This window comes from Vespa velutina, chromosome 8 (genome assembly GCF_912470025.1).
Source record: "Vespa velutina chromosome 8, iVesVel2.1, whole genome shotgun sequence".
NCBI classification, from domain to species: domain Eukaryota; kingdom Metazoa; phylum Arthropoda; class Insecta; order Hymenoptera; family Vespidae; genus Vespa; species Vespa velutina.
The window spans coordinates 7,749,374-7,757,100 of record NC_062195.1 but is presented as its reverse complement, the minus strand read 5'-3'; the positions used below and the strand labels follow the sequence as shown (position 1 = coordinate 7,757,100).

The following is a 7,727-nucleotide window of genomic DNA, read 5'->3' as shown; positions in this document are numbered from 1 at the left end:
TATTTCTGAAAGAAAAGAAAAAAGAAAAAGAAACAGGGGGATACAGGTTAATATGTTAACAACGATAATTTCACTTTATAGAGAAGAATATTGACGCACGTTCTATTGAAGAAATTTTTTATATCGTATCGAAACTGAATTTGTATTATTTGTTAGATTAGACATCTCTTAACCCATGAATGCTTAATGGTAAGAGAGTGCGTGTTTAAGTGCACGCATAAACATAAATCCTGATGTGATTATGTAGAATAGATAACTCAGTCTCCAAGAGCGTACCTATTAGTCCGCATTATATTTGTTCTATGATATCTTAGTGATTTTGTAAGGAGGAAAATCTTGCGGAAAAGGGGAAGGGAGGGAAAGAACGAAAAACATAAAATGAAAAAATAAATCGATCGAGTCACACCGTTTACGAAAGTTTTCCACTTCTACGAGAGAACGAGAGAAAGAAGAGAGAAAGAGAGAGATACAGTGAGTAAGACGGGGGAAGGGAGGGAGGGATAATATCAGACTCGACGGAAGCTCTAACTTTATGAATTTTCTCACATTCCGACTAATTCAAGGCTACCGGGGGCAGTGCGAACGAGCAAAAAAGAGACAGAGATTCGTTAAATAGAAAGAGAGGGGAGGAAGGCGGCACCAGAGTTAAAACAAACATTTTTGCGCGTGCGAGCTTCGGCCATAAAGCTTTGCCCGGCCAAATGCATCGGTCGGCTGTTGCATAAGACTCTAGAATAGCTTCGGAAAATGGTGGACCTTCTCTCTCCTAGTCTTTTTCTTTTTTAGATACGGCGCCGGCCGTAGTAACGCACTTCGTATTTTGCGTTTCCCAAATGATTTTCTTACAAAGACTTTGTTTTCCATCATCGAGATCTGTCTCACTACTCGCGTATCAACCGAGTATTGTTTTCTACGGGTACTTTGGACTTCGACAAAAAGTAAATTTACATTTGAAAATTCAATACGTACTACTAATTAATTAATTTAATTAGTTGTTGAAATCGAAGATGAAAAAGAAGAATAAGAAAAAAAAGGAAAGAAAAGAAAAGAAAGAAAGAAAAAAAAAATAAAGAAAGAAAAAAGAAGTAATTTAATTTTTCTCGGATGAATAAAACGTTCGACCTTGAAAAAAAATTATTTGTTAACATTCTTAAATTAACGCAAAGGCGACTCTGGTTTAAGTCATCGATGGAAATCCGTTTTATAGCAGAACAGAAATGATCTCGATGTTTAGAACATCGCTTCGACGACCCACGTCAATGCCTCGTTGCACAATTCGGTAACCGTGCAAGAATAAACGCTTCAAATGGAGGATGAAGCTTTTTTTGAGAAAAAGGGAGAGAGAGAGAGAGAGAGAGAAAGAAAGAGAGAGAGAGAGAGAGAGAGAAAGAAAGAGAAAGAGATGCAGCTAAAAGAGATGGATGATTAAAATGCGAACTTTTGCCAAGTACCGATGTCTCTCGCATATTGAGAATTACGGACGGAGAATTGTCGTTTAATTATTATTTTTATTATTATTATTATTATTATTATTATTATTATTATTATTATTATTATTATTATTATTATTATTATTATCATCATTATTATCATTATTATCATTATTATTATTATTATTATTATTATTATTATTATTATTATTATTATCATTATTATTATTATCTTTTTTTAATCTTATCCTATTCTATTTGAATGAATTTTTTTCTCCAAAACGGTTTACACGAAAATTCAAAGCAATTCCTATTGTTCTTATTTGAGGACTGACCAGTCCTCAGCATGTATTTGTGTATATCCCTAATGAGCCAGGCTTTTTATTATTATTACTATTACTATTACTATTACTATTACTATTATTATTAAGGAACTAAGATCTAGATCGAGATCGAGATAGGAAAAGAAGATACCATTCTTCGTAAATAAGATCGATGCTATTGTTGATCGGCGTATCGACGAGTAGCCGTTAATTAACGCCCGATATCGGAAGTAGTTAGAGTAATTAAAATTATTTATTAAAACATAGCTCGCCGGAAATAAATGTGGAAGGAGCGCAAAAGTGGAGCCAGCGCAGAGAGGTGCGATCCGATTAAAATCTAATTTTTCACGGATACTCTCTTAATTAAAACATTAAATTGATTGCGGCGTGAGGTCGAGCGTCGAAGTGAGAGAAGGTGGAGGTTCAGGGGTGGTTCGAGGGGGTTAGGGAGGAGGGGGAGGGGCAGGGGTGGAAGTGAGGTGGAGGAGAGGTGGCAGTGTCTTCTCAAGGCAGACAACGAGGAAGGGCTCGAAGGGTGAAGGGTTAGAGGTACGAGAGGCAGGCATGGGGGTTCGTGTTAAAATAAATGAAAATGAAATCAATTATAAAACTGTTTGAGGAGCCTCTGAGGAGCAGGCAGTACTCGATAGATGGATGGTTAAATGGATGGCCGGGCCGCTGTAGGTTGATCTTGAATTTTCTTAATTAAAAATCCACAGACTTTGCTTTCAATTAAAAACACGAACGTCGCGCTATTCTCCTTCGTTATGCCTGTCGACATCGGAAACGATAGAATACGTACGTAGATATGTAAATCAAATCGGCCGTACAAAGAATCTGAACGTTTCATAGGGTGTTATAATGTTTTTAATCGATCTTTTACTTTTTACGATAACAACGACGGCGACGTGTAAGAGAAACGTTGAAGAGAGTTTCAAGAAATTCTTTCTTGACAATTGAGTTGAACTTGAAGATCGGATGAAATTTATAAACAAAAGAGAAAAAGAAAGAGAAAAATCTTTCACGTTAAGAAGTCGATCTTACGAGAACGAGAGAGATAGAGAGACAGAGAGAGAGATTCAGAATTACGTATCTAATCTCTTCAAGATCCTCCTGCCTCTAGGACATCGTCTCGATTTATGAGCCTCCTAAATCTTGTCCGCTCTGCCGGCCTTCTCACCTTACCCCGCCGTACTTCTTTTGTCCTCGCGCACTTTTGCACTTTTAAAACTTTCTTCGTCGCGAAAATTTCATTATAAGTAGCTTCGCCGCTATGGCGTTCGCGATAAGAGGAGGGAACTTGAACCGCGGCATGGTTTACACCGCGAGATGTGAAATATTACCGGATTTTCAGCAACTCTTCCTTTGGCGAGTCTTACCTTTAAAAGGAAAAAAAGCTTTTTCTCCTGATAAGAGATATACAAGAGAAAGAAAGAAAAGAGAAGAAAAAGAAAGAAAGAAAGAAAGAAAGAGAAACAAAAGAAAAAGAAAAAAGCAATTAACTCGTACGTCTTTCGGTCGTTCTCTTTAGAAAATCGTTCAGTCCCATATTCTTCATAAACGCTTCGCGGACAATGCCGCCCCTTAAGTCCTCTCTCTTGCTCTGCTTTTTCTTTTTTTTTTTCTTTTTTTTTTCTCTCTCTCTTCTTCACCGCTACGGCCCTTTTGTTTCGCTACGCAAAACAGAGCAGACAGAGTGCGCACAAAAGGAAGAGGCTCGAACAATAAGCTTCGTAGTTGGCGACCTCGAGTCGAAATGGGGCCAGCAAAACCGCAATCGACGGAAAGACTAAAAATCACATTTCGAGTCGGCAACACGCGAACTCTAAACTCGTTCGCGATAATCAGAGATATCCTTTGGAACTTACTGACACTTTGATTTTATTTATCCTTCTTTTTTTTTTATATCGATAAATGATTAAGAAAGAAAACGAATATACATTCTTTTTTATTATTTTTTTTTTTTTCTAAAAAATCTCGACGATAATTAAGTCGTGGAATTTGTTTTGTTATTTCTCTATTTTAATTTTATTTATGTTCATCGAACATCGTAACAATTCAATCGACTTTTCCTTCGTCGGTTTGGAGAAATGAAAAGGAGAAGAACACCTTGCGCGCAGTTAGTCACGATATCTCGGCTATGAAGCTGCAGCTGCTCTCGAGCAGTCGGGAGGTCATAGCATATGCCACGGTGGTCGACGGTTCCCCGGCTCTTCCGATTGTTCACGTGTTATGTACATGGAGTATACGGACGTTCGGTTTGGACGCGGTATGGTCACGCGGATTACCCTCGATCTATTATTCTCAAAGATACGCACTTATATAAACGTAGATGATAATAATCGATGAAGGAAGTCAATAAAAAAGATTTTTCAATAACAGATCTACGATCTATATTTAATCATTATCGAAAAAGCCGAAATACCGATCAAAAGATTTAGGTCATATTCATTGGTCAACGATGATCGTGAGGATCGATGAGACCGCATCGCGTGCTGAGAATACCGGCAGTTAACTCTATTTCTCATTTCTCCTTTGTTATTGAAGAGCTTTACTCGATGAGAATTAATAAAAAATTTCGGACAAAAGGGATGATCCATCTAGAGATGGAATAATTTTTTTTTATAGAAGAATCGCGTCCATTTTCGAGTTTGAAGTTTATTTTTCTTAAGAAAGAAATATCAACGAATGAAAAAGTGGCCGTAGGGTTGATACTACTAAAATGATTCTTACTTTTCGCGAGGAAAAGAGATGGGATGGGTATAGGTAGGCGGGTTGGAATGGGCGCGGAGGGAGGAGGGAGGAAAAAGGATCTTGAGGAAGAAGTCGGACGAGAAGATGAATCGTCCGCAAATTGCGGGGAAAAAGGTAAAACTTGCCTGTGGTAAGTTTCTTATTCTACTATATTTCTACTTCTTCTTCTTCCTACCGACCGTGAGGTCGGCCGACTCGATTTTTGTTTTCATTTGATTACTTCCCCGGCGTATACTTTGACGAAGGGAGTGTGAGAAAACTCGAAACGGAGTAAGTTCGCACGAGGGAGAAAGTCGAATCGTGAGGATCCAGTTATTATAGTATATTCTCCTTCCTCGAAGATCGATAGCAGGTAAACCTAGACTTGCCAAAATAAATGGGGTAGGTAAACGCGATGTCGGGGGTGTAATTTGCGTGCGTGTGGCCTCGTGTGTTGGATAGGTGTTGAGTAAGGTTAGTCAAAGTTCAAGCCGGTAACGATTCATGCGTCAGGTTCAAACGGACATTTGCTTAGGAATATTTCGAACAAATGTACAGTTCAACGTTCAAAATTATCAGTAGTATATATATACTTTTTCACGAATCTTTCTCTTCTCTCTCTTCTTTATTTTCTTTATCTTTTTCGTCTCGACTCTTTCCCGGACTTCTCCGTGTCACCAACCGAGGGATTACTTTCTCATTTAGATTTTATCTCGACGCTCGACGTTGTCCCATCCTGTCTCTCTCTCTCTCTTTCTCTCTCTCTCTCTTTCTCTCTTACTCTTTTTCTTTCTCTCCTGCTTTCAGTCTGTCTCTCATGTTCGTCTCAAACGGCCATTTCCCACTTCCTACCCCCCAACTTCTCTCCCCGTGGCCAGATCCTTTGTTTTTACTAATTACCCAGGACATCAGCTATTGACCTCTTCCACCTTTACCTACCTCTCGCCTCGATCTTCTCTCCTTTCTACTTTGCCAAGCGATCATTAGGCGACTAGCCAAGAGAGTGTCCCCCCCTCCTTCTCTTACTCCTACTCATGGTGTTCCACCTCATTTTACCGCAACTCCTCCTTTTTCTTCTCGTTTTGCTCTTCTTATAGAGAAAATAACGCTTTCGTAAAAGCTTCGTTCGTGTATTTCACGAATGGAAGTAGTTATCGGGATAGGGTTCGAAAGGTCCTGCCCGTGGAATCGTCTATCGACACGGGGTCGAGAAACATGTAGATGATCGCACACGCAGCTGTCAGGACAAAAAATCAGACTCGATTGTTTTATCCCTTTCTCGGGTCGCCCGATGGTCAACCGGTCTTTCTCTTATTATTATGATTATACGTAGGTAGGGTAGCCGAAAATGCAGGGAGATAGACGTACGAGGGAAGAAACGGTTTCATCCCCCTTGTCCAGACTCAGAACCATCCTACCTGCCGAGTTTTCGTAGTCTTCTTTTCCTTCTCCCTCTCTCTCTCTCTCTATTTCTATCTCTCACTCTCTTTCTCTCTCTCTCTCTCTCTCTCGCTCGCTCACTCTCTCGCTCGCTCGCTCGCTCCCTCTCTCTCTCTCTCTCTCTCGCTCGCTCGCTCTATCTTTTTCTTTCCGAAGATCAAGCTCGTCGAGAAGTAGATAAAGAACGAAAGACACAACCCTTCGTGGAGCCGGATGAAATTTAATTTTCTTTCTTCCTCTATCATTTTCTTTCTCCTTCTCCTTCTCCCGAGGTCTTCGCGTTGAACAGAAACCCTGTAAATAACAGAAGTGACCTTCGGATGCGCCACATGCTACACATTGGACGTCCACATATGCAAATCACGACGGGACCATTGTGCGCTTTACCGGTACCCCTTAACCCCCTTTCCTCCTCTCTACTTACCCCTCTTCATTTTCTTCAACAAAAAGATTCAGGTCAAACTCTCATCCGGTTAGAAATTTTTATTTTTCGATCAGGCAAGTAACAAAAGGGGTCACCCTGATGTCGTGCTCTCTGTAAGAAGGGATAGAAAGAGAGATATAGAAACGAAGGGAGGAGAGAAGGAGGGAGAACCGAGACAAGACCATTCACTTTTCTCGATGTATAACGGTCGAGAGAGAGAAAGATATATATATATATATATATATATATATATATATATATAAATTCGAAAAGGGAGAGAGAAAGAGAGAGAGAAAGAGAGAGAGAGAAACTCGTAAGACAATCGATACAATTACGAGGTACCATCATCGTGGTGAGAGTTTAAGAAAGAGATGTGTACGAGTTCTTTAAACATTTTCTTTTATCCTTGCGGATCTTCGAATTACCCTCCGGCACTTCTATTGAAAAGATTTTTCAGACAAAAAAGAGTTGAACGGGGAGAGTCTCACATGTTTACGATCCTATTCTTTTTTTCTTTTTTTTCTTCTTTTTTTTCGTTATTGTTGTACATGAAAACGATTAAGCTTAAAAACGACTCGAAGAATCGTCATTTTGGAATACCTAAGCCGAACGGTTGTAGAGAAATTCACAATGCGATAGACGATTTCGTTGGTCCATATGTCGTCGTTGTCGTCGTAGTCTCGTACAAGGGCAAAATTGTGTGAGCGCGTATCTCTGCAGGTAGTAATAAGATCTAGTCGCCCTATCGACGAAAGGCTCGCGCGAGGGAATGCCGCTGGAGAATTTCCAGAGGCGAGGCACGCCGTCCTGGGGGTGGCCTACCATCCCTCGTGGAAGCGCGATGGAACGAGCTGCGGTCAACGCCAGGATTCGAAATACGATGGTGTACGTATTCGGTTAGGTTGCGTACGCAACGTTCGTGTGTTAACCTTACTGTCACGCCGGCGACCGAAGCACGTGAAGCCGCATCGGCTCCTCGAAATTGTTATTGGACGTCGAGGGCGAATTCGTATTCCTTCGAAATCGACCGAATCGTTTAGTTATCAATTCCTTTTTCGACATCTTCATTTTCTCTGATAAATTGACTTCAGTCAAAGATATCTTTCGATATTTTTTCTTTCTTTCTTTTTTTCGATTGTTTTTCTTTCTTTCTTTTTTTCTTTTTTATTACGTCTTATCGATGTATCATCGACGAAGGAAAAGTTTTTATAGGACGATGAAAAATAGGACGATGAAATAGGTGCCAAGGAAAAATCGAAAGATTACTCAATCATTTTAGATATACTCGATCAAAGTCTCATAAAGCAGAGAGAAGCAGGGGCTGCGGTCAACAGCAGGATTTGGAATACACGGTGAACGTGAAGTCCATTCTGCCGT

General features: G+C 40.0%; 1 protein-coding gene across 2 annotated transcripts in view; it reads left to right on the top strand.

Annotated features, from left to right (window-relative positions):
* Positions 1-7,727, top strand: part of LOC124951056 — a 38,464-nt gene that overhangs the window by 13,209 nt on the left and 17,528 nt on the right. The gene's annotated exons all lie outside the window — the stretch shown is intronic.